The sequence below is a fragment of the Triturus cristatus genome, chromosome 3_1, assembly GCF_964204655.1.
Source record: "Triturus cristatus chromosome 3_1, aTriCri1.1, whole genome shotgun sequence".
Taxonomy (NCBI): Eukaryota; Metazoa; Chordata; class Amphibia; order Caudata; family Salamandridae; genus Triturus; species Triturus cristatus.
The window spans coordinates 358,674,355-358,701,405 of NC_140583.1; the positions used below are offsets into that span (position 1 = coordinate 358,674,355).

Genomic DNA, 27,051 nt, shown 5'->3' on the forward strand with positions numbered 1-27,051 from the left:
ACAAGAACACAGCCACGCTGTAGGGAAATACCGTACTCATTGTTTAAGTTGGCACTATTGGTAAGTTACACATAATGGCCAAATACTATTTAGCAAACAAACGGGGGGTGTTTCCCGATGCCCGATCCTCCAGGTATAGCATCGTTCACACGTTTCTTCTCACGCCTAAAGCCGAAAGATGCAGTTTCTTCCGTTTCCTGCAGATGGCTCTGTCATCAAAATCTGTGTAGCAAAAATTATCCCTAAACGGGAAGTCCTATGGAAGGGACGCTAACGATCACACAGGGCACCCTTATCTAAGGACAGGACGCTTGCAGTACAGGGCTCTCCCTCGGCAGTTACCGAGTCGTGCTGCGGCACCACGGGGTGAACCAATGACAGGGTCATGCCTCTTGTGAACTGCAGGCTCAGTTTATACCCAGAAGTATTAGTGGAAATCAGTAGACTAAGTGGGATAAAAAAAAAAGACAGTAGGGGAACTGAGGCCGGAGAATCAGATGGCGGAAATAACCCGAGGATTAGATCTGTGGGCGGAAGTTAGAGGTGTGGCCAGAATGCACAAAACATCCTAATTTTTACTATTTGTTTGGCATTTTACTGACTAGTTACTGCTTATTATGTTATTTAATTCAACCAATGGATACAGATGATTATTTAAGGTTTAATATGAGTTATTGACATTAAAACACATTCACAAAGTGGGATAAGTTTCCAATCACAGAATGTCCAAAATACGCATAAGTGGAAGCAAAAGCCATTTGTCTCTGAGCCATGGAGTTTGTCATCGCACTTCTCCCTTTTCTCCACAAGAGCAGTTCAAACATGAATAGCAAAATATCCTAGTTTGCAAATGTTTTCTATATAATTATGGCTCTGCCATATTTGACACAACACATCTCCTACATAATCTGACAGTTTTAACTAATACATTGTTTTTAGTTCAAACGGGTCGAAAGTTACAAAAAACTGGACTTGTGTTGCTGCAAAGTGGATAGCACTTTGCAAAGGTTGACTGATCACCTTTCTTACTGCTGTATTTGTATTTTACACTGGTACTAGTAAAGCAACATTTTCCCAGAGACTATTAGCATGTGTAAAAATGTGAAACTAATAAAGTATGAGAGAATATACTGCATTACGCGCCAGCCATTTTTTTTTGCTACATAATTTAGTCAACACTGCGGCATAATTGTGTCTTCCTTTGGTACATAATTCCAGTGGACCCAAAGCAGGCAGCACATAAAAGTGCTTGTGCATGAAGCAGAGAGACTTAGTTTGGAGTGTGTGCAAATCCTGCATTGCCGATCCCTGGTGAGTTGCAGCTACTACTGCTGAAACAAGGCCAATGGAGGCACCAATGGGTGAGGCGGACTGACCTCAAGGGCAGAGCCAGCTTTAGTGCTGGTGGCGCCCTGTGCAACAATGTTTGTTGGTGCCCCCCCCAATGAACACCTCTGCCATGGATTCCTTCAATACCATCCTTTAACAAGGCCCCTCAAGTCTCCATAACTGCACATTCTCTCAGATGAATTTAATTTTATTTACAGCGCCACTCTTACCAGTGTAGGGTATCAGAGCACTTTACATCACACATATTACACAGAGACAATCAATTATACATGTGTAAATAACTTCATAGGAAATATTATATAAGATAAAGGACTACACGGTGTAGGAGTCACATGACAACCATTCTAGTAGGCAATGCAGTTTGAAAGTGATTTGTCTGGTGAATCAAACAGATAATGTAAAACTTATTACCATGGTTGGGGGGGTTCTCTTTAATAATCAGAATTGATTTCCATCGGAATGAACACTTTTTGCAACCATAGGATAACGAAAGACTGGGGAAAAAAAACATAACGCTCCAATTTAAACCTGGCAGTTTGCATGCAGCTCTTAGATGACAGTTAATAGCTCACTGTTCTATTTTAGGATTTTAACTTATACACTGCAAGTAACAAAAGGATCTCTCTGACAAAAGCAGTAACCCACTGACCTTATGTGCACTTTGTGATCTGCATGGTACAGGTTCTTTGCAGCAGGCACATTAACCCTCTGCGCTACGTTTCCATGAGTAAAAACGTCCACTAGACAAAACTCTGATCCCTTTCTCTCTCTCTCCCTCTCTCTAGGAAGAACAGTAATCACCAGAGTTATTACATTTTTATTGTTTCTGAATATTGCTGGAGGCCAGGAAGGAAGCAAGCGCTTTTAGGAACATAATATACTTGCAAACACAACGCCCCCACCCAAAGTCAGCACCTCGTGCGGTCACACCGTTCCCACTGCCCTAGAGCCGGCCCTTCTCAAGGGTCCTGTGACCTCAGTGACAGAATCATTGTTGCTCTAGGGTGTGCTGCTTCGTAGGCCTGCCGGCAAGACTGGAAGTGATCTTCAGTATGGATTGTGGTGGACAAGCCTTCAAGCTTAACCCACACTTGCCACCGCTAGGGTCCATCTTCTGGTGTTAAGACACAAGGGCTTCTAAGGTCTTCCGGGGCCTTCTAAGGTCGCATGGGAATGTGTTCGCTCAGGAGAATGGTCTGGGGTACTGGTCATGAAGGCTGAACCTTGTGTCCCAGTTGCAAATTCGGCAGCTCTGACCCCCCCCCCCCTCCCCCAATGAACACCATATTGCCCCACTGAGATAAACACGCACTGCCTTCAACTACAACCCAATTGTGCCCCACAATAAACACCTGGATGCGACTCAATTCAAATTACGCACTAGAGATGAGCAAAATGCTGCCTAAAAAAAAAGTGGAAAAAGCAAACACTCATAGGGAACGCAAGATTGCAAGAATACCCTTCAAACAATATTTTTGGGTTCAGTTTCTATGGTGAACATAAGACTACATTATAAGACAATATTTCGGGCCATTTTCAAAAGTTCTGAGCTTACCTTGGATTTCAGGGCGAACAACTTCTTTCGTATCTAGCTTACATTCGGACTAAAATGGCAGACGCATTGCGCTGGTTTTGGTAAATTCAATTTCAGAGGTGACAAAACCAATTCATTTTCAGGGACTAAAAGAAAGTGCATAAACAAGTCGACTCTGCGGTGATGTCAGTTCTCCTAAATCAAGTCAGCTTGAAATTAGATGCCCTCACTCTACAAAGCTCAGGGTTCGAAAGCAAAACGATGAGCTCCACATAAAATAGGATTGTGTCCACAAATATGATCTGTAGCTGGATCAGGGTTTTAAGTAGGCCTAGTCCTTCCGGGTTTCAAACCCGGGACTAATTAAAAACGGACTTTGTAAGGGGTCCCTATCGAGCCCTATGATATTGTCATTAACTTTACAGGTAAAAACACGGGTCGATTTTTAAACAATTAATTTAAAAAACGTTAAATTAATCCATAGCGGCAATTTAGTTCCGATTTATATTTCATGTTTTACTTAATCCATCATTACCTGAGTACAAGCAATTTCCAAGATTTTTTTTGTATTTTTTTCCTTGCAGCATATGACAAGGGCCACTGGAATTAAGTGACTCTCTGGATGCGGTTTCTTGGCATAATTATGGAATTTTGCCATTTGCCACAAAGGATGATCTACAGATTTTAACAAAAAAATAATAGTTTCTAGCTCAAATGGATCAAAATTTACTAAACACGCAGCAACACGTGTTCACACACAGTGGTAGGCCCTTTGCAAAGGTGAACTAGTCCTCTTTCATTTGCTTATTTTTAGGATGTAGTTGTTAAACTGACACTAATGAGGCAATTCTTTACCCAGACAGCATTACGATGTCAAAAAGGACAAAACAATGAATTAATACTATAAACAAATGTGCAGTTGCAATTCAAATGTGTGTGAAGGAAGCACACAGTTGCCAAAATATTAAAACGACAAAAGTAATAAAAAATGCAGTGCTTACAGGTAAGTGGGTGTGTGTTAGGCGGGGTGGTGAGGTGACATGAGGACGTGCATTCAGGAGAGAGTGAAAAGAGGAAGCTGAAGAGGAAAGAGATGAGGTGTAAGATATGTAGATTGGGATATGGCGGGAAAATTGGCATACATGACAATAATAGAGTGAACTGAGTGACATACACTAAAGACCACTACCCACTCTCCAGGCCTCAGTAATGTTTAAATCACAGTCTCACAATTTCATCAAAAAAGAGAAGTTTAAAATTCCAGCTGGCAGTGCAATAGCGGAGCGGCGATGGGAGAAAGAGACCGCTTCGGCGCCTCTTTGAAGGGGCGGGGTCTAGCACAAACTGGTTCTCTGAGACATCACCACCGCGGATAGACTAATGCCTGCATGTGTACTAGACTGGTGCCGGTGGCATCACTCGTTGCCGTTACCAAACCCCCCCACCCTTCTGGTGGGGACCGGCACCCCGCCATAGGCACGTCACTCCCAAGGCCGGGAGGGGCACCTTGGCAGTCTTACAATTTCAAAGTTTAAACATTTTCAATTTCACTTACAACAAAATCATTGTTATAACTCATTTATCTTAAATAGCTAATGAGTACTGACAAAGCCAATAGTTTTGGCTGGTTTTAGGCACTGGCGGCTGGCACAGCTTGGGGGTGGGAGGGCGAGAGGAGAGGGCTCCCTTGAGCCAATCTCAAAACTGCAATGCAGCACTGTTATTGTTCTGAACGCCATGGTCTGGCCAACAGACGGGTCTGGGGTCTGCGTGGAGAACATGCAAAGTGCACATAGCTGTTTGGGTGGCCCTAGATGGCCCGCCAAACATTCATGCGCACTTGGGGAGTGCAAACCACCCCTCACCTCCCCTGTCAGCGGAGCAGCCCGCCCGCAAAGCTGCAGCAACAATGAAAAAATAAAAGCACTTAAGAGTTATCATTTTTCCTTTATGTATACTGCTTAAAAGTAGTGGGGCGATGCCGCTCCTCCTTAGCGGAGGAGCCATCACTGGTTTTAGGTGGAAGTTAGGTGTAGAGTTTTATATCTGGATGCAATTACAGAGAGCACTGCGGCACCAAAATGAAGTTTAGTTTAATGTTTATGCCATACATTAATTAAATGCATCATGCCCCCTTTAGAGAGCCATTCTCCCCAATCTTTGGCATCCCTCTTAAAGCTCTGATTTAGATACCCCAGGGACATACAGAGGCCTGGAGTTAAGAGCTACAATGGAAGGAGGAAGGTGGAGGTGGTGGCTGCACCTACGGGAGGGGTCCCACAGCTAGGTTAAAAAAAGGGCCTAGAATATGCACCCCAGGGGAATGGGGACACACTAGGCATCACAGGTGTACATTCCTGTATATATATATATATATATATACACATATATTTATATACACACATATATATGCTGTGCAGTTTTATATAGCGCAAACTCGGCCCAAGAGCATTCAAGCCCTTACAGGAGAGGCGCAGATTGCACTTTTAGGCAGGGCGGGATTAAGGGATTTGCCCGGAATCACAGGATGCTGATCAGAGGCCAATTAAACGTGTTTTCTAAGTTCCAACGTCGGTAGCTCTAGCCACTAGGCCAAATACGCGCCTTTTCTTGTCGATTTGAACTATCTGTAATGGGGCAAGCACGGAGTTGATATTTGTTACCAGCATGTTTCTCTACAGCACAGCGAATTGGGGCAATAAATTCCCGAGGGCAGAGCCCCGTGCAGAGATGTTAGGCATGTTATCAGTAAAGCCCTCTAAAACAAACGTGTTGTGTGCTGCTCAAGCAATAAATCGCTAACTGTGAGCTGACTCCAGATTGTGTCAGGCGTGACCCCTGACCCGGAGTTTATAACAAGAACCTCTGGCGCGCACCCTCTTTCCTAAAAGTGCAGCAAAACCCAGCTACCGGGAACATTGGTGAGTTTTCACAAATACTTTTCTCAAATGTAAAATTCACTTTGTAAAGAAAATAATAGGCAAGTAATAACTCCACCGGATACATCCAAGGTCGATGAATGAATGTTTCAAAATAAAACGAATGGACACATCTAACAAAGATGAGGCTGCTGGCCCAATTCTACTAAATTGACACGCATTTGTTAAATACATCCTTGATTATTTCATGGTGACACTGCTAAATAAACGATAGACATGTAAAGGTCATCACATCTGGACTCAGACCTGCCAACTCACATGGTGGCACCGTGAATATCGGCTCCTTTCACACAGTCACCCGGTGAGGAGCGAAAATCACAAGGTAGGAAAGAAAACTAGCTGGAACCCAGTGTACAAAGTAGCTTTCCAGCTCATCTTTAACCAATGTTGGAAATGGGATCTCTGCTTGGCTAAGGCTAGCGCCAAAGCCAGACAGAGACCACCACGCTAGTCAGGGCAAGTGAGTTACACGCTGAAGATAACCCCTGCTCACCCCCTCGGTAGCTTGGCACGAGCAGCCAGGCTTATCCCAGAGGCAATGTGTAAAGCGTTTGCGCAGAACACACACACAGCAGCTAGGCACACCACAAAAAGAACTCCACACAAGGTTATATAAAAAAATAGCCTTTGTATTATCATAAACACATTAGAATAGTAATCACGCAATATACACTGTGCCCACTGGCACTAGTCAATATTTACAGGGGATTATGTACACATGACAGGGCCAATTGGGACACTGTCAGAACCACCACAAAGTGAAACTAGTAGATGTAAAATACAACCAGCAACGACTGGTAAAATTAGGAACTTAGCATTAGATCCTGCAACGTAGAACAGAGGAATCTTTGGAAGCTCTGAGAAGCCGAAGTCCAAGGCATGTGCGAGAGCCTCAGCAGCCTGTTTTTTTTTTTTTATTTTGGACCGGGGGATGGGAGAAGGGGCGGCAGGAGACCACGCCCCTCCGAGGGCCCACCATCACACGGTGAAATAAGTTACTAGGTCTGGGGACTGACAAGGATTAGGAGAATTATTGTGTTGATATTAATAATTTCATTTATATTACTAGGAAATTCTCCACATTTTGGCAAAAAAGGAACACATTCATGATGGGAAAAAGTGATTTGACAAAGATTGCACATAACCAAGAGGAGAAGCTAGGTTTGGAACAAGTGTTTATTTGAGCATCACTTGGCAACTCAGGTGCCTATTTACTGGGAGGTATGAATTGTTTTTTTTTTTTATAAGTGTTTACTGTATTTTTGTACATTACCTGCGATTTAAATTTTCTACGTTTCTGGCGAACCTCCTTGTACACACTGCGTAATTGTGCAGATTTTTCTTCCTTGGCTATCTTCTGATACAACCTCAATAGCGGTCAAAAGTGTTAAGTGTGGGTTGTTTTATGATAAGCAGGAGCTTTAGGGTGTGATGAACTCACTATAAAAAAAGAATACATATAGGAGTACGGAAATATTACCCATAGCATTTGGATGAGTGGCTGTGATTCCTTCCTGGAAGCTGAGGCTGGTAGACAGCGCATGCTGTAGCTTACCAAGAACACACATGGGTTGGCTTTCCAGTCACTCATTTGTCTGCTTATTCATGTTTCGGCTGGTAAATCCCAGGGTTCATTTAATCTTTGGCTGGCATTTACGACCGGATTAAGCACTACTTTTTTCTTTTGTGGTAAGAGTGCATGTGTTCAACCTATCTTCCCTAGGGTACTTCTCTCCCTGACCCACTCCGTTCTGCGCAACCATGTGCTTCTTCCCACTGCTTCCTCATGCCCTCTGTGATGGCAAATACCAACAGCCCCCCTTCTCTCCTCCCTTTTGTCCCCCTACCCCACCCGTGCCCTCCATGTTGCTTTCCTCTAACCTCCTGTTGCTTCCGAGTCCCTCCTGCACTTCTCCATGTTGCTTAGGTCCCATATTGCCGAGGGCGGCCCCCCTGCCCTCCCCTGTGTTGTTTAGGCAACCAGTGTTGCTTCATATTACCCCTCCCCCCCATGTTGCTTCCAGCCCTCTCGCCTGGTTTAAAAATAAAAAATAAACACTTTTGCAATTTATTTAGTAACCAATCCAACTCTGTTCGGTAACTAAAAAGAGCACATGTAATGTTGTAGGTGCACAGACGCAAAATGACGCAGGCAGCCATGTCAGGGCATTTTTAACTTCCTGCATCGTTGTAGGGTCACTAGCGTTAATAACAGTAATTCAGTAAAGTGAGTCCAGTCCCAATGCAATGGCAGGTACAGTAGAATTAAGCAGCGCTCCTGTCTGTCATTCATTTAAAGACAAGAGGTTACATGAATGACATCTTCTAGACCAAATATGTGAGGAGTCTTGAGGAGCGTGGACAGAACATTACATGGATGACAATGACCAGACCTAGTAAGGAGATGGGTCTTGAGAGGAGTGGGCAGGGTGCTACACAGATGAATTCTACAATTTACGTATTTATTTATTCTTTGGTATTTCTAAAGCCCAAACATAGTGGACTAGCAAAAGAGCAATGTGCGGGGCAAGTCCCAGAGAAGAAATATTTCGGAAGGATAACTGTTTTTATAAGGGAGATACGGCCCGCCATATTAAGAGGGAGGGCGTGCCACCTACTGATATAACCCGTTACTTGGTCAAGTGTTCACCCGTAGTTAAGCCACAACAGTTCCTCGCGATCAGCAGTAACATGTATACCCAGATATTTCACATCAGTATAGCACCATTCTATGAGGTAGTCCGTGTCAAATGGCGTAGCCGACGCAGTTAGTGGAAAAATCTGAGATTTAGTCCAGTTTATATGAATACCGGAGAGCCCACCAAACTTCACAAATTCCCGCAGGAGTGGATTGAGGTTCTGTTGGGGATCTTTCACATATAGGGTAACATCATCTGCATATAAGGAAATGAGAATCAGGCGAAGGAAATGACGAAGACCTTTCTCCTGATGGTGTTGTCGAATTTTGGCAGCTAGGGGTTCTATGGCGAGGGTAAACAGGAGGGGAGACAAGGGGCAACCCTGTCGGGTGCCTTGCGAAAGGGATAAAGTGTGTGAGACATGTCCATTAATCAAAACTTTCGCCTTCGGGGAAGTGTAAAGGAGACGAATATACACTAGACACCCGGCAGGCAAACCCATGCATTGAAGAATAATAAAAAGGTAATCCCACTCAACCGAGTCAAATGCCTTGGTGGCATCTAGGAAGACTGCGACAAGAGCTAATTGGAGGTCGACATTTTGGAGTATAGAGAAGAGCGTTCGCAGATTATGGGATGTCGCTCTCCCAGGTATAAACCCAGCCTGGTCCAGTAACACCAGCTCCTCCATCAGGAGACTGAGGCGGTTAGCCAACAGTTTAGCAAGGATTTTTGCGTCAGTATTGATAAGGGAGAGGGGACGGTAGGAATCGCACCGGTCTGCGGGTTTGCCGGGTTTCAAAAGCGAAGTAATGAGTGCTTCCCTCACTGTGGCTGGTAAAATGTGAGTCTCCTGGGCTTCAAGATATACCTCCTTTAGCACTGGAAGTAATTGGTGAAGATAGGTTTTGTAAAATTCGACAGGGAGCCCGTCGGACCCTGGAGCCTTCCCTGATTTCATTTGCATAATGGCTTCACGGAGTTCATAGTCCTCAAATGGGGCGGATAAGAACTCCCTCTGATTGTCTTCCAAACAACCTAGATCGATATCCTGAAGATAGTGAGATAGATCCGGGGGAACAGTTCTACGAGAACTGTAGAGATCAGTATAAAACTTGGTGTGAAATATTTCGAGAGAATCCCGATGCCACATGCCAGTTCCATCACCAATTTCTGTTATGTAATTAGCGAAGCGGGGAAGGCGAATCTCAGTTGCCAGAGCCCTCCCAGGTCGGAACCCTTCTCCATACCGTTGGGCCACAAAGTATTTGCCCTGGAATTTAGCTTCCAGCTCGGCCGTGGAGGTATTGTCAGTAAGCTTTTCCCAGAGCAATGCTCACTGGGCACCCAATGTCTCGCTCCATAGACCGTTCGGGGTGTTTCAATTCACCCTTCAAACTTCTCAAATCACGACGGATATCACGAAGGACTCCAAAACTTTTGGACATACATGTGCAATGCATCGTAACTTTGAATGCCTCCCAGACCATGCCTACGTGCGCATCAGTGCCTTTGTTGCCATTAGAAAAATACGAAATCTCCTGACCAAGCTCTGTCTGATAAACAGCATCTAACAATGCTCAGGGTACATAGTCAGTAATCGAGTCGCAACCATGACAAGTGTGCCATGGTGTAGTAAGTACCTTCCTTCCCTTGCGGGTGAACATGACGCCAGTCATCAATGAGACCGTGGTCCAGAATCAACCGGGATAGCGTGTCTTGGGTTTTAGTGTAATGATGTGGGAGGGGATTAGACATATCAACTGAGGGACGTAGAGTAGTGTTGAAATCACCCCCCCATAAGATGTGTGTAGATCCCACCTTGATAAGGTGTCCCCAGAGGGTAGTAAAAAAAAATCCGGATCATCCGTATTGGGTCCATAACAGCAGACCAGAGCATGCAGCTTCTCCCCGAGGTATCACTGCAAGCACCACCAAAAATGAACGGGGTATTTTTTGTAAACATTAAAATCAACGTGACGCACGAATATGTAGAATAAGAGGAAAAGACCAGATCACTGGGCCATCTGGTTCCAAAGCACTGGGGGCAGCGGGGGTCTGTGTGTGTTTCTTGCAGCAATGCGACTTGTATGTGATGCCTATGAAGGTATGCAAGGATCTGCCTACGCTTACGTGGGTCGCCAAGGCCCCTGACATTCCATGTGACTAATTTTAAACGTAGCTGATCAGAGTGTAGAACCATACCAGATTATACTGTGCTGTAGAAATTATGTCTTATTGTGTGGTGAGCGTACGGATCGTGCAGTGTGAGCTGACATGTCTATCTGCTGATGTGACAAAAATACAACAATCCCAAACGAGTCTCCGCTCACGGTAGCACACCAATCTTGCCGACATCGTAGTGGGATCTCAAAGACATAACCATCCCCACCCACATCAGCACCCCAATCGTGCTGTTGCATGATTGACCACCCCCAACCCCAAATCCCTGATTTAACAGTCCCAAACACATGAGCCATAAGAGTCAAACAAAAAATACAAAGCATGGGGGAACACCCATGAAGGGAGGGGGGGGGGTGGAACACAAAACCCTCCCGTCTCCCATCCCAAAACTGCGATGCAGTGTCCCAGATCCATAGCGACCTAGAAGGGGAGAACACCGGGGGGAGGGTGCTTGGCAAGGTCCAGAACACACCTACCAGTAGGAAACAATAAAACCCACCGAAGTGTAATATAATGCTTACAATTCAAAGGGAGTATACAACTGTCTGTGACTAAACACAGGAGAGTAAAAAAAAACAAAAAAAAAAAAAAAAAACACCCGACTACATTCATTGTGTCCACAGCACGTGCAGGCAGAGATTGCAGCCACTATGATTAAGCAGAAAGTAACATTCGATAGTGACGGTAGTGGGGGCTGTTGGCGATTTTCAACTTGTTAGCGGCGAAGCTTTCGGTTCAACTCCCTGCAGGGGATGAAGATCTGGAATCCTGATTGGTGGAGTCCTGGCGCGGCAATCGTCCCTTAAGAGACTTAAGGAAGTCCTCGGCTTACGGATTGGTACAAATTATGGTTTTCCCTTGATGAGTGATCAGCAGCCGTGCCGGGTACATGAGGGCATAGTCAACTTGGGCTTTGCGAAGCTTTTGCTTGACTTGCAGAAATTTACGGTGGGCTCCCTGAACTGTGACAGTAAAGTGGGTATATGGTAAACTCATTACCCTGAAAGGACAGTGATTTTTTCTCTCGAGCCATCTTCAGTGCGGTGTCTCGGTCCTGATAGTTAAGGAGTCTAGCCACGATGGGATGTGGCGGGCTACCAGGAGGAGGGCGAGGGCCAAGGGAGCGATGCGCGTGTTCCACAATGAGTTGTGCTGAGAAGGGCTCAGGTCCGATGGCAGCCAACAAGAGGCGTTCAATAAAGTCCTCCATGCGGCCTGTGTTCATGCTTTCAGGTATGCCCACCACTCGGATGTTATTGCGACGGATGTAGGCCTCGAGATCCTCATTTTCTGCCGCAATGATTTTCAGGAGTTTATCAATTTGCGTCATTTGACATTCCATTTGGGAGCCTGCATCCTCTGTGTCGGAAATACGCTGTTCCACCACTTTGAGCTGCTCATCATGTTTGCCCACTTTCTGCACAAGAAAGTCGAGGCGGCTATTCATAGTGTCCGTCTTACCAGAGAAATCAGTGAGGCTGTGTTTCATAGCTAATAATAGCATCTTGACCTCGTCTACTGGGGCCGTCAGCGTCTCCTGCGATTGTTCGGGGCCTAGTTGGCTATTGTCATCTGCATTGGAGCGTGTAGCCACCTTTTTGGAGTCAAAGACCAGCTTGGGCTGGCGTCCATCAGGCTTCCCCATTGTTGGGACCAGGGATCAGGCAGGAGTAAGCCGGGAATTGTGTGGGGAGACTGGACGGAGGCTGGTGCGCCCAAGGGATCACCGCAGGAGGCGCTGTGTGGATGGTGAAGCTCCGGAGGCAGGGTGGACAGTATTGGAGAAATGGGGACAGTCACAGAGAGGAGCCAGGGCAGCCCACAACAACAGCCTCCAATATGGCCTAAGATGGAATCTGCGCTACAACGGCAGGGGGGCCCCCAGTCGTAGTAATTCTGTGTAGGGTGGTACAGCAAGCACAACAAACTGCCACTATGAGGATCCCACAGGCCGTCAGCAGGTCGGTATTAGCAATGGCCTCCAGGGAATGAGTGAGCCCGGAAGCGTGACCGCAGGTGTCAGAAAAAGCGTCAGCGCCCAACACCAGCGGCACAGCACATGTAGGAACAGACCGCTAAAGACACCATGCAGGCACATCAAACTCACCAGGGCAGGCCCAATGTCCCCCAAACGACAGCACCCACCGGTAACAATATGCACAACCATAACGGGTCAGGGGTGCAAGCTCAAAGTAGTGTTCAGCGTGCCAGAAATAAGGCCCCCAGATTGCGCACTCGGACGGCGCCTCTATTATCCCCCAGGGAGGACAGCAGGCAGTCCAGCTCAGCAGGTGGGGGTCACGGGCAGCCGCAGCGGCAATGGGAAGCGGCAGGGAGCACCAGGGTGCACCACAGGAGTCCAGCGCGGCGGGATCGGCAATGGTGGCGGCTTCGTTGCGGTGAAAGTCGCCAGCACAAGGCAGGGAGACCAGTCTTCACTGCTCGTATGGAATGGCGTCCGCTGCGAGCAACTGCTAATTAGCAGGTGTCAGATGCTGGGGCAATAACGAGGCCTCCGTGATGCGTTAGAGCGTGGCCGGCGGGAGGTCTAACTAAGTAGCATGTAGCGTTGCTCGGTCAGGGCCCTGGGATCATCAAAGGGCATCAAGCACCTCATCGTGTGTCTCCGAAGGCACTGATGGATCACCGCCTCACACCCTCCACATGGCAGCAGCAGCTGGGCTTATAGTCGGGCGGATTGGCAGCAGGCCTGGGGAAACAGCATGCGCCGCCAGCAAATGGGGCCTGCTGCGACGTGGGATCCCCGGGACTCCCATAACAGCGGTAGCTGCGCTGGCCTCCAGGAGGTGCAGCACGCTCACCCCTCGACACACAGAGGCCGATCTGTAGCAAGTCAGCAGCGTCCGGGGGCCACGAAAATCACCACAGCGTCGCAGGATACATCCAGAAGTGAGCTGCAGGTATTTCAGTCTGTATTCATGCGGAAGGGGTAGGATTTTGATGGATTTTTCTTGCCAAGCTGCCAGAGCCTCACAGGCATGCAGCCATCTTGGTTGTGCGCCACCTAGCGCCCCCCCTACACTGAATGCCTTTAGAAGACCTAACATGGTGAGTAGTCTTGAGAAGAATGGCCAGGGTGCTACATGGATAACATCTAGAGGACATGATCCTGGGACTGCATGTATTCACGGCAAGAAGTCCACTTTTTACCAAAGAGTGTCATTTTGGCAAGTCTTCAGGACACAGACTTTGTTTTGATGCTGCTACTACAGCGAGCTTGTTTGAGACCAGGAAAGCGGACCTGGGGCCTCGCACGCGTTTATACGCTGCCATGCTCAATTAATGAAGCTGTTGAGTGCACGACTACTTTGTGCTACAGAATACGTCCAGTGAGTGCTGCAATGGCTGCAGGTGGGTGTCAGATGTCTTCTTGCATGAAGAGTTCTGTAAATGTTATTGTAGATATATTAAATCACTCCATTCCCACACAGCTGTGGTGAGCGCGCATCCCTGCTTTCTCACCTAGCATTGTACACCCCACAATCAGCAAATCACTCGACGTGTGGCCTGGATAAGGCTATCCAAGACAAGGCAGAAAAATTAACCTCAGCGCAGATTGATGCGGTCAATAAACGCCATCTTACAGTAGTCGCACATAGAGTACTCCACTTGAAAGACCCTGGCTGCCTAAAGCAGGGCATGCAGATGATGCATGAGGGGACTTGCCAGCATCAGCAGCTAAAAGCAGCTTACAGAAAAACCATCTATTATGGAAGCTAGGAGATAAATAGTCTTGAAAAACGAGTACTTTAATCTCTTAGCATAAAACAAATATGATACCATTCAATAGATGAGAGGGGGGAGGATACTTGAAAGTGAATGCAAAGCATTTCTCTTGCTTTTATATTGATAATTAACCAGGAGCTACATTTTTATTAAAGTCAGACCCCAAAAGATGCCTGTTCCTAAGATCCTACGAAAGCCTCACCCGTTTTCTCAGATTGATGTACAGCTGTTCTGGCGCTGTATGTCTTCCATTCTGTGCGAATGTAAACACAAAACAAAACAATTGACTGCTTCGGTGAGGTCGACCCCAGCAGGACTCAAAACTGTGGCCAGCAAATCACAAGCAAAAAGGCGCTCAAATGCCTTTCCTAACATATTCCAGCAATAATGGAAAAGGGAAGCTGCAGATGCAAAGCAGACAACAAAACATAGGTCTGCCGGCTGCAAAGAATTCTAAGAAAAGGAAGCTATATCATTCAAATCATTGTTGTTTTTTTTAAGTTACCAGATTCTGTTTCACAACTGTTGCTTTAGTTAAATATCTTGGCAGGAGGAGGGTAGGTGCCTAACACACACTGCCTGCAATGTAACTGGCGGACTGTCCAGTCAGGAAGCTACTGTTTTAGGGAAGACAACCATGCACCTCAAGCCTAGGGGCATCATATGTAGATTAGATTCTCCTCACCCACAAAATACAAAAAACTGGCCTATGAAAGTAGCAGTCTATCATTCAAAACACTCCACAAAGCGAACATGCATCAACATGAAAAGAAAATGTTTGCAGTCAGTGGTGGCACCATGGAGACTGGTTGATTTCACTAGGTAATATCCTTTAGGCAACTATATCTGGAATCCTCAAGCGAGGAAGGTTTCATGATCATGTATGTGCCTCACCTCTTGCTTCTAAATACACAACCAACTTCGCTTGCTTTACATGAGCTGCTCTTGGATTTGTTACTTCTCTCAGCTCCTGCATCTGAACCATTTTTTTTATGTTCACTTATGCGTATAAGAAAATTATCACAAATGAGGCCCTATGTCCCTGGACGTTGCCTTCGCTCATCAGAGTCTTGCTTATTGGCATGTCCACGTTTTAACAGAACGACTCAAGGGGCTGGACATTTTCAGTTACTATTCCCCAGATCCAGAACAAACTGCCAGACGGTATGCGCAAGGAAGCCAGGCTACTACCGTTCCGGAAGAGGCTTCCGTTTACAGAGGCGTTTGGATAAGTCAGCTTGCTGTGTGTGTAGTACAGTTGCGTGACAGGATTCTGGACCTCTGATTCATGTTATAGCGCTTAGAGACCTTCCAGTGAGTGGCGCTCTATAAATATAATTTTACAATAACAAATAAAGAGGCCCTCCTTTTATTCTCATCTTGGATGACCAGCTTGTCTGCAGACAGGCTAAACTTCCTGTATTTTCACCTTTTGGGAATGAGATGAGCTCCAGCAGCTGATTAAGGTTTAAGCAAATTTAACTTTTAAAGTAATTTGATGCAATTACAACTTGCTTCTTGTAAAACTAAAAGTTATTTACGTTCTACTGAAACTCGTGAATGTAATGTAGTTAGATAATGATAATCCTTTAAGCACTACAGTTTTGGTAGCTATGGGAACAGTAGAAAAAGTTTCCCACAAAATTAAAAGCTGGCAACTAAAAATAGCAGGATTAATCTCCAATGACTGGTTCCTACTACCACCATAGACAACCAGAGTGAAGCTCAAGTTGTCTAGGACTTTACTTGGAAACCCTAAGAGCTGTGTACAGTGACCTCTAGCCTAGGAGCTTACCCTGTCTATCACCTATGCAGCAGGAAAGGGGTCATGGGGGAACCACACACCTCTCTCAAGCTCCTGCCTATGACTGATATATATATTTATTTCCTGGTGTCATGCCACCCTTTCCATGTGCTTACTTCCAACAGGACCTTGGCAAACCTCTCATCCAGAGTCTGTCTTCACTCTCAATAGAAAAGACAGCACCATTCCACTGCTGGCGTAGATTCATATCCTCCATCGGCTGTAGGTTGGCAAAGTCAGTTGTTGGTGCACTGGCAGGTCCATCAACGGTCTGCCAAGACCCAAGAAAGTCAGGGGTATGAGCAGGTCAACAGACCAGTCAACCACTCTACCTTGTCCTTTGGGTCCACGCATACCCCTGGGAAGAAGTGGATCAGTGACTGCTTGAACACATCCAAAGTGGTCTTTTCCACTGCTCTGGTGTTACAGCAGTAAGTAACCAGTTTGTATTTCATATTGCTTTTTTGAAGAATGGCTTCCCAAGAGAACCATATCTAACTGCAGATATATAACTTTTAAGAATGTAGATGTTTTTCATAGAGGGGGATCTAAACCACATGAAATAAACAAGGGTAAACTTTGGAGTTGATGATGAAGTCACTGAGACCACCCCAGGGGAAAAACATCACCATTACTCACATTTACTCATCTGCGATTTTGTGTTGTGTGGGGGTTGCAAATACATCCACTATGATGAACAGGCTTTTCGAACTGTAGTATTTTTAACATAGAAATAATCATGGTCTGAAAGAAGCAGGCCACAGCTCCAGGATTGAGAAACAATAAGTCACAAGAGTGGAAAACAAACGCTCTGTATGTGGTGACAGAAGTGCAGTGAAAACAGCAGGTTGAAGAGCCTCTTTAGGGCCGGGGGTGAGAATGTGACAATTATGATCATGATTTCCCTATGTCACACATTATGGTAAACTACAGAAACAGCAATCTTAATCTGCATCTCCTTTAGATCAAGTGGCTAGCATGTACAATGCACTCCATAAAATAAATAAACAGCTGTTGTTTCATAGCAATGTTTGAATAAATCACCAAACTCTGCACACACTGGACCAGCCAACACAATACTTTTTTGCTTGCTAAACATTTTTTTAAAAAATTACAGTGTCACTATTTACAATGTCAGTGGAATTCTCCAGATTAACTAATACTCAAACTACATCCACTGACGTCCCAAAAAGCAATGCCCTAAAAAACAAACAAAAAAAAAATCACCAGAACTAGCTGCTCATTTCTTAGTAAACCAATCCGCATCATCATGAAGAATAACTTGTCAAAAAGCCTCAGAATCATCTGCTTTGGGGCACACGTATTGGTTAACGCGTCATTTATCTGTCACATTGCCATTCCCAGTCATAGAAACTTTACTTTTCATTCGAGCTAATGTATAATGTGATTTGAAAAAAAATCTAAGCAGGACTCAGGATTGCGGAAAGTTGTGAGTTGTTCCTGAGCAGCCTTCAAGATGTATACTCTCTGAATCTAGGCCACAAAGTGGCATCAACAGTGACAAACCCCACAAGCAACCAGCTACACCCCACAAGCAACCTTTTTCCGTCCGTGATATGCACACATAACATTTACTTCATTTTATTTTAACATTTCATTTACATTTCCTTTGACCCTGCTTGCTGATGTGTTTGAATTGTGAGGTGTGGGGGGGGAGGGTATATTGTCCACCACAGAACAATGACGCATTGCTTGCTCCTTTCATCAGATTATCTGTGAAATGTAAACAGCAAACATGGGCCGGTGTATTTCAGATGCGTGGGCCAGGACTCCAGGGACAGCTGGGGAGTGGGGCCAGTTTAAGACAAAGCCAGGATCACCTGGTGTGATCAGACGAGTCAATAGTGAACCCTTACCATTCTGCACTGCTTCAAGAAATGCAGTAGTGTCACGGGGTAGTGAGTCCTAACTTGAGACAGACTGAGCCAATAATAAATAAAAAAAATAAAAAACAGAACGACACTCTGCATCATGTTTATGACAAAATAGAAAACGGCTAGCAAAAACTTTAATTGCTTCTCACTTTCAAAATATGTTCTAGTGACAAATATTACGATATTGTATAGAGATCACTAGAACTTCTGTTTTCAAAGGGGAGTATTGAACTATTTTTTCCGCCAGTAACCTGCACCTTGAGGCCGTAGACGATCTGCCCGTCAATCGTTTTACAGAACCCCACTCAAAACTATTTTTAAATGTTATCAGATGTTGGGGCAGAGACAAGAATCATGCGTGAATAAAAGGAGGTGTACACAGCTCTTCCTGCAAATAATCATGTGGAAAGGACATAAAGTGTCAACTGCAAAAACATTTTGATATCCCCATTTCTGGGATTAATAGGGACCACAGAAAACAGTGCACTAACAAATCATCCATTGTGTGTGCACGTGAACACTACATTTACTTTTGTACTCACGTTGCTTACAATTAGCCGCTTTTACATAGTGGGTTGTAACAAACCACAACAAAGGAAATTATGAGATCATGACTGTTCAAGTGTTGGATATTTTTTTTTTTTTTACAGAGTTTTATATAGTGCAAACTTGACCCGAATTGTGGATCAGAGCGCTTTACATAGCACCAGTTGCATTACATGAGGACACATTCACTAGGTCGAACCTAGAGCAGCGCATGCGCTGCTTGCTTGACTTTTAGTAAGGGGGTTAGGGGTTTTCAAAGTGCTACCCACAAGCTTTTCCTGGCCTAAGGCTTGCGTGCATGTGAACGCGCGCAGCCGCCATCTGCCTTTCTTTATCTCATTAATCCTTGTTTTACAGTTACGAGCCGTCATGGCTCATTAACTGCTTTCGCGCGCTGCGTGCGCACACACAACTCCCTCCGCCTCTCTCTCCTGCTGCAGTCCCCATTTATGCATTCAGCGCGGCCAATGCTTGTTAAAATTGATGCGCTGTTAATTTTCTGAGTAGGACACCATCAAGCATTTTCGCTACCGATTCAAGCCTGGGACTAAACAAAAATCGTAAATCACTTGTTTTGTTAGGAGCATTGGCTTACAGAGGGTGATTGAAGTCTGGAAAATTCCCCTCCTGTGAGATCCTCAAACAGTCGAAAGCACCACAGAGCATCACAGCCCAGAAAAAGATCTTCACCCGCTCAATAAATCATCTCAATAAATCATCTTCGGTAATTGTATAAATCATGTTGTCATCAAACAGGATAGATACTTGTTTTGATTGGGCTGCATCTTTGCTCCTCACGTTCTCTGCTACTTTTGCAATGAAACTTCCTTTCACTTCATTTGCTTGTGGTCCGTTCCTTCACTCCCATGCCTCTTCCTCGACCTCACCCCTTCCACAACACTGCTGCATGCTTCGCAGTTTTCCCACAACACTGCTTTTATGTTGTATTACATTTTTAACTTTTATTTATATAGCACGCTTGTAGGAAATTCAACAATTGGGCTACGTCAGTCTTCAACTGGGATCCCCAGCTTTTATGAAACCTATTGCGTTGCAAATTATTGTCCTGCATAAAGACAAGCTACATGCTTTCAGGGAGCAAAAACAAAAATAAATGATCTTTGTGAGTGCCAGAAGCATGTGTTTAAGTCATAGAAAGACACGTGCCGCTGCTTGGGCATGTCGTATGTTTGAGTAGGGAGAGTTTGGGAAGTTGCCTGCGTTTTTCCTGCCCTGTTATAAAGAAGCTTGCACATCTAATGCCCAGGCTGCACCTCTTCTGTTTTAGGGACTCCTACTTCTGCTGCCTGCACTGTAATTAATCTGTGTGCTAGGGGAGCATGGCAAACAGCTGTGCCTATGCTACTGTCCATGCCACACATGTTATGTGCGTTAGAAACTTGTGCAGTGTTTGATCTGTGTTTGTATAACTTGCACTACCCATGCTATACCTCTTCTGTGTTTGATGGAAGCTTGTACTGCTGATGCTTGTGTGGTACCTGCTGCATGCTATAGAGACTTCCTGTTCGCTATACAAAGCCCAAATGATGGTCTTTGCCACTGCTTGTTTGTTAAATATTTGGGGCTAGAAGCTGTCAGTTCCTCAGAGGGCGGGCAAGTCCTCTAGGAGCTACGTGAGGCTGGCATCGAGCTGCTATATTAAGGTAACTTTCAGACCTTCCTCCACCTCCCCATGCGACCGTGCATCTTTTACATGCAGTGTTTTGTACATTGCTCTCACTATTGGCATGTCACATTTAATTCACCTTCCCATTGTATTGCTGGTGCATTCCTTCCTCCATAGTTTGGAAAAAACCTCATGAGAATTCATTGGTTCTGGGGTTTCAGGGACTGCATTCTGAAGCACGCTTTCACACATTCGATATACACAGTTTGTAAATGTCACTTTATTACAGTTATGCTGTTAACCTCGCAGGGTTTGGGAAGTCGTATTATCAGATTAAAACTCAAGTGCGTGTGCTTTTCTATGCCACCATTCTAATTAATGTTATGAGGCGGTTTTATGTCAAGTGCTCTGGGTTACTGTCCTATGCCTACCGTTAACTATTACTTTCAGTTGGGTTTGATTTAGTTGGAATAAATCAACAAATCAAGTACCACAAAGCATTGTGTTGGTAAATGAAAGCACCAAAACGTTAACATGTGAGCATGTTTTGCAGGAAAAAATATATATTTTCTCAAGGGGGTGTGTGCTCTGCTAATGAGGGGTTGTCACATGACCACAGGAGGTTCACCTGAAGAACAAGCATTGGCATAGCCAATAGGTCTCACCTTTGGGACCTTATAAGTATTTAGTTATGCAGCACAATATCCTTACTGCAACAACATTAACTGTTGCATGGCTAAACACTTATAAGGTCCCAAAGGCGAGACCTATTGGCTATGCCAATGCTTGTTTTTGTTAGGCACGGGGAAATTAAGTGATTTTCCCAGAATCACAGACCGTTCAGCGTCATTGTTGAGACTCGAACCCAGTTCCCCAGATTCGAGGTCGACCGCCCTAGCCGTTAGGCCAACTCCTCTCCCTAGGAGTGTAAATTGTGTTACACTAGGTAGAAATGGTCTTGTCAAGTGAAACAAAACATCGAAGGACACCATGCAGCATTTTACCAGGAGAAAATCACTAATCAGGACACTACCACAGACATGATACCTGCAGTATTTCGAACCTCATTAAAAACCTATGAAGACCTGTGTTCAGCAACTGCTCAACTGAGCTATCAACAAACCTACAAAAGGATGATCTGTATTTTCTTAAAGGCACACCTAGTGTTTCACAAAACTCCCCCAAAAATTACTTTTAAAGTTACTGGGCTGGATGCCAACAACACAAATGAGGTCTTTGAGTCGGACTTGCACCCAGAAAATAGCCAGCACACTGGCTGGAAATAAAAGCAAGATATTTGTGCCACAGAGGAATTTTTAACCTTCCTCCTTCACAAATACTAAACAAGTAGTGAAGCACATAAACAACTACTGTTGTTAACTTCACTCTAAATGTACCAAAGGATATGAATAATAAATAAAATCCAATTGTAAATGTTTTTAAGTTCGTGACCTAGATCATTAAAAAAAAAAACCAGTGTAGTTTGTAAAACGCATGCTTAGTTTTTAACACCACCCGAATTCCATAAACACCATTTTAGAGACCCCACCATGTACAATTAAATATCTCAAGTCTTATTAAATACTATGATTTCATCTAATATAAGTCTGTAGTAAGCTGTCTGCACTCCTCACTCTCTCCTAAGCAGAATACCAACAGGTGATAAGGAATCGTAATATTTTTGTGATATAAGCTTACGTTTTAATAGTTGAACTAGTTCACCGTAAACACAAGAAAAGATAGTATAGGAACAAATATAAGGCATATAAATAATTTGGTCCTCCTATCCATGGTTTCGTCAGCCATAAAATTACTCTCATCTAGATCTCTTTTTCAAGTGTAGCTCAGGACAGGCCGGTGGCATCCATATCTATTTCATACCAAACACGAGACACCGCATCCAACTGATACTAAAACCAACACATCAAATACAAGCTTCTCATCCTGGTTTTGAGCACCATGACCAGAAACCTAGGGACAAGACTGGTGTGCGCATCGAGGCAGAAAACAATTAATGGGAAGAACTGACATGATACTTGTTGTATCTTAGCAAATGTACCTTAGTTACCTTGTTGCTGGATGATATGTTCACTGGATTCTGGATTGCAGACCCCAGGGGACACAGAGAAGACCAGCAGTTACTGAGGGAGGAAGGACCTCTGTTCCCAGGGGTTGTATGCTACAAATAAACTACTTCTTGCCTCCAGAAAGTCTCTTGTGAACTTTAAAAGAGGCGACGAGGTTGGGATGCCATTGATGGTGTGATCCATACAAGCAAGAAGAAGTTTGGAGATTTTCATCATACTTTAATGAGAATCAACAACCCCTGAGGCGTATTGAGACATTCACCATTGATTCTACAAGTCCAGTGTACTTAGGACGTCTACACGAATTGCTGGAGGTAAAAGTTTGACTATTTCTTTAAAGAAGTGAGTTTTAGTCCTATGTGACCGTTTAACTGACCTGTGACATGCTGAATGCATCGCTGGACATACGGAATGTACGCTGACTTCGTGAGTTACTGTACTGTTGGCGTGGTTTTGTGCCAAATTGCTGGAAACCTACATGTGATATTCATACCAACTGTTGGGGGATATGCAGAATTCGTTAGCAAGAGGTAAACGGTCTGCCTACTTGTTATGCTTTAAAATAAAATACCTGTGATGTCTCGCCGCAACCGATCTCCGGGGTCCTGTCGTCATTTTGCTTGAAGGAATCTTTGGCCTTGTGGCGTCAAGGTAGAATCCTCCATTTCTCTGAGCCCAAGTAACTGCAATTAGCACTCAGTGCGTGGTGCGCCGTAACTCGTCATCCCGTTTGCTGTTTATTGTCATGGAAACCATATCAGGCTGAAGGAGACGTGCGGCATGTTACATCATCTGCTGTTACTGCCAGCTTTTGCAACACGCCGGAAAGGATCTTCATAAAACATCGCTACGCATTTACTGAACTTCCTAATTCGGAGCAGCCTGATCCAGTCAACGCGATCGCTTTATTGGAGCTATTATACTCTGCGGATTTAGTCAACGGGGACCACTTCATTAATTTTAATATGTTATGTTACAAAGTACCGAATTTCGTTAGTAATATTATTGGAATATTATTACTTATAGTGCTGTTACGTTTTAACTTGTGTTATAGCATTGAATGAATATTGAGTTACAGTAAGTTCAAGTATATTTGAAAAGTATGTCCATGGACTCCGCATCTTCTGTGTTGCCTCCACCTAAATTTTTACAAGGACCTGGATTTCCTGCCATGGTGTGGGAAGATTGGTGTGAATCTTTTGAAACCTACCTTGAGGCTGTAGGTGGAGAAACTTTCATACCATCTCGAAAACTTGCATGATTAAAACATAATTTAAGTGAAGGTAGAAAAGTTTTAAAAACCTTACCTAAACCATTACGTGCCATTTTCACCATTTTAGAGGCTGATAGTGAAGGGAGTGAAACCAGCTCTAATGATACATCTATTGATGAATATGTTGAAGCTTTAAAAGCTCTCAAAGAAACTTGCGGTTAAAAAACCAAGTATTGTCATAGAAAGACATTTTTTCAATAGCACAGTGAATAGGAGAAAGTGTAGAACAGTATGTCGCAATTTTAAGAACCTTAGCTGACACATGCAAATTTAGAGATTAACATGAAGAGATCAATGTATCAATCGAACCAATAATATGAAAATCCAATACCAACTTCTTAAACTTAAAAATCCTTCATTACAAAAAACCATAGACACTGCTAGGAGGATAGAAAACACCTCTCGTTATGTTAAAGAGCTCAATAATGATCAAAGTAAAGATAAAGTAGATACCCATAATGTTAGTGTAGTAAACAAGGGAAAAAAGGTTGTAGATTAATCGAAAAATCCTAACTGTTCTAAACCATTTGTAGAGAGAGGTCAGCCAAATAGAAACAGATGTATATGCTACAGGTGTGGAAGTCCCACACACTGCAGATTTTGAAAAGTGCCCTGCTTCTAAAGTTACATGCTTCAAATGTAAAAATACTAGGTCATTTTTCCAGATGGTGCAAAACTGGGAACAACGAAAGCTGAAAACGTTATGTAAATGCATATGATAATGATGAATACTATGATGAGGAACAAAATGAGGATGACGTTAAAGTTATGGTGATATGTGATGACAATGTTAATGAAATATCCGAAGGTTATCAACCTCCCAGATGTTATGTGTCAATCAACCAGGTCATCACATCATTATGGGCAGATTCATGTTCACCGTACACTATAATCAATAGGCGAATATGGGATACCACAGGGAAATCTGTTTTATCACCACCTGATTTAGAACCTGAAGGGTATTGTAGTACTAAATTACCCTTACTAGGATATTTTGTGTGTCATTTATCATACAAGGGCAGATCCACCCAGGGCAAGGTTTACGTTGTGGAACAAGGGAGAGCTTTATTGGGTTGGAGAGAACAAAAGAACTTAGGCATCATATTAGATCCGAATCACCCCGACCAAGAGTTATTGACTAATAACAGTGCAATATAAAACTGGCAAGCAAATTTTCCCCAAGTAATTCAGTGACAAACTGGGATGTTTAGTCAAGTTTGAACATCGCATTGTACTAAAGGCTGGGAGTGTTCCAAAAAGTTAGAAATGTTCCATTCGTATTGCGCACTCAACTCAAAGAGATTTAAATAAAAACATCTGGGTTGTTCGCCATCCATTACCACGCATCAATGAGATGGTAGCCAGTATTAAGAATACCATGTATTTTCCTTCCATAGACTTATCCAATGCTTACCATCAAGTTAAGTTGCACTCCGATTCTAAACACCTAACTTCATTCATAACACCCGAAGGTGCGTTCCAATATTTACACATGCCATTTGGATTGGCATCCGCTTCCGCGGTCTTTCAGAGGCTAATGAGCAGTATTCTAAGGGGTGTTGCCAATGTGTGAGTGTTCTAAGATGATGTTTTTAGTGTGAGGTGCTAATTTGTGCAACCATAATGACATTTTAAACAAGGTTTTAAACAGATTGCAAGAGGCTGGTTTGGCCGTGTGTGCAGAAAAATTTCAATTTGGTGTCAAGCAGATAGATTATTTGGGTCACACGATATCTAATGAAGGAGTCAAACCTAAAATGAACTTATTAAAAGCTATTGAAAAAGCTCCAGCACCTTCCAACAAAGAATAATTCCTTTCCTTTCTAAGGCTTGCTGAATACTATTGTAAATTTGTTCAACATTTTGCAAGCAAGGTGCATGATAAGACTTTTAATGAAAAAGGATACACCGTTTGCATGGTCAGATGTATGTCAACATGCGTTTGAGAAAATCAAGTCTGACATAGTGAAGGCAGTAGCTCTTAAGCCGTATGATCCCCGTGATGCATCCATAGTAGTGGTAGACGCCAGCGTGTATGGTTTAGGCGCTGTACTCATGCAAAAGAAAGAAGGAGTTGAACGCATCATAGCTTTTGCCTCACGCACTCTTAAAGGGGCTGAAGCAAATTATTTAAGTAATCGAAAAAGAGGCGTTAGCATGCTGGTGGGGTGTCAATCATTTTAAAACATATGTTTATGGGACAACATTTGAACTAATAACTGATCACAGACCCCTTAACGACATTTTTACTAACAAGGGTGCGTCCAGAGCAACGCCAAGGATTGCGAAATGGCTTTATCATCTGCAAGAGTATGATTTTCAGGTGAAGTATGTGCCTGGTCACAAAAACATTAATGCTGATTGTTTGTCTCGCTTGCCTTTGCCTCACAGTGATGATGATTTTCAGGAGGACAAAGAAGAATGGCTTGTGGCAAGTGTAGAGGAACCTTGCAAAGGTGCTGTAAGTGAGCAAGAATGGAAACAAGCAGTAGCTGGGGATAATGTTTTGCAACAAATTGTGACAAGTTTATCTGCAAATACGAATCAACTAACCTTTGTAAAAAGGTAACTCACAGATTATGAAAGGATATGGTCTGAGTTATCCTTTGCTGACGGGATCATTAGAAGAGGGGACAAATTAGTAGTACCTTTAAAGTTACGTGCAAGACTGTTGACATTATTGCATCAAGATCACAGTGGTACGACGAGTATGAAGAGAAGAGCCAGATACGACTTTTGGTGGCCTGGCATGGACAAGGAAATAGAAAGATGTGTACGTAATTGTGTAGCATGCATGTGCAGTGATAAATCACACAAATCTCATGAAACTACTTTATTGCCCACTATTTTGCCTTCTAAACCAAGGGGAAAAGTTGCAATTGACATATGTGGTCCTTTTTATGTCAGGGGTATTAACAATAAATATGCCATAGTTTTAATGGATTATTTTACCAACTGGCCGGAAGTTGCATTTGTTAGGGAGATTAAGTCTTCCAATGTGATTGATTTTTGTGAAGATGTGTTTTGCAGGGAAGGTTATCCGAATTCTATTCTAACTGACAATGGACCACAATTTGTGGCCGGTGAATTTTCTAAATACTTAGAGGAAGCAGGAGTTAAACATCTCACCACAGCCGTTTATAATCCCAGTGAAAACGGTCTTGTGGAAGGTTTAACCGCGTGTTAAAGGAGTGTGTACAGTTAGCTAATGCGTGTGGTGATGAATGCAAAAATGCGGTGAAGGAGATGTTATGGTGTTATCGGAATACACCTCATACGGCTACTGGTGAGACTCCTTTTAGTCTTCTTAAAGGTCGTGTAGCATGTACCAAAGTGAAGCCAGCATGGATGTGCAATTCTAGTTTTAAAACAATATCTAGGGAAAACTTGTTGTGCAGAGTACAAGATTATCAAGGCAAATACACA

General features: G+C 43.8%; 1 protein-coding gene across 13 annotated transcripts in view; it reads right to left on the reverse strand.

The window, feature by feature from the left end:
* The window catches only part of TCF12 (transcription factor 12), a 692,950-nt gene that overhangs the window by 173,559 nt on the left and 492,340 nt on the right, over positions 1-27,051 (reverse strand). The gene's annotated exons all lie outside the window — the stretch shown is intronic.